Source organism: Tupaia chinensis, unplaced genomic scaffold, assembly GCF_000334495.1.
Source record: "Tupaia chinensis unplaced genomic scaffold, TupChi_1.0 Scaffold143766_1, whole genome shotgun sequence".
NCBI classification, from domain to species: Eukaryota; Metazoa; Chordata; class Mammalia; order Scandentia; family Tupaiidae; genus Tupaia; species Tupaia belangeri.
In genome coordinates, this window is record NW_006203615.1 from 38875 (window position 1) to 39659 (window position 785).

A 785-nucleotide genomic window follows, 5' to 3' on the forward strand; every position below is an offset into this window, starting at 1 on the left:
CTCTCTGTCGGTCTGGCGAGTCCATGCGCCCTACAGTGAAAAAAACCTCTCAAAAGAAAAAAAAAAAAAGAGGGGACAACAGGTGGCATGGAGGTTAAAGAGCTGGACTCCCACATGGCGAGCATAGCTCATGTGCTGGATCTGGCAGCTTGCTTTCTCACTTTCCCTCTCTCTGTCTCTCTGTGTTTAAAATAATATTAGTAATAATTAATAAATAACAATTAAATAAATCTCTTTTTTTAAGTCTAAAAGAATACTGGAGTGAAAGTGCAGGCTTGGGACCAGGTAATTGGCATGGTAGCAACACAACTGGACCCACATGGGAGAAATCCCAGGTTTAAGTCCTGGGATCTCCTTGAATATGCATGCTTGTGATCCTGAGTGGCCGAGATGGGAATAGATTGTGGCATGAGGATTGTATTGGGGGTACCTGACTCTGTATTTCTCTGTCATTCTCTCTCTCTCTGTCATGGAATAAATAAATTTAAAAATTGCAGACTTGCTAAGAATAGAGAGGCATACATTTTAAAAATGAGAAACAAAGAATAAAGTAGAAGCATTGTTTTGACATCTAACTCATGTTGCTCATAAATGATTTAGACAATCATGTTCTCAGCACAAAATCAAAACTGCAATTGCTACCATCACAACTGAAATGTCTAAATCAACTAAGGAAACTTGCTTCTGAGCAATGAATATGGAATTTGTTCCTCCAAGAGTTGACTAACCTTAATCATTACAGATAAGAATGCCAAGTGATATTATGTTGATAAATATTTTACAGC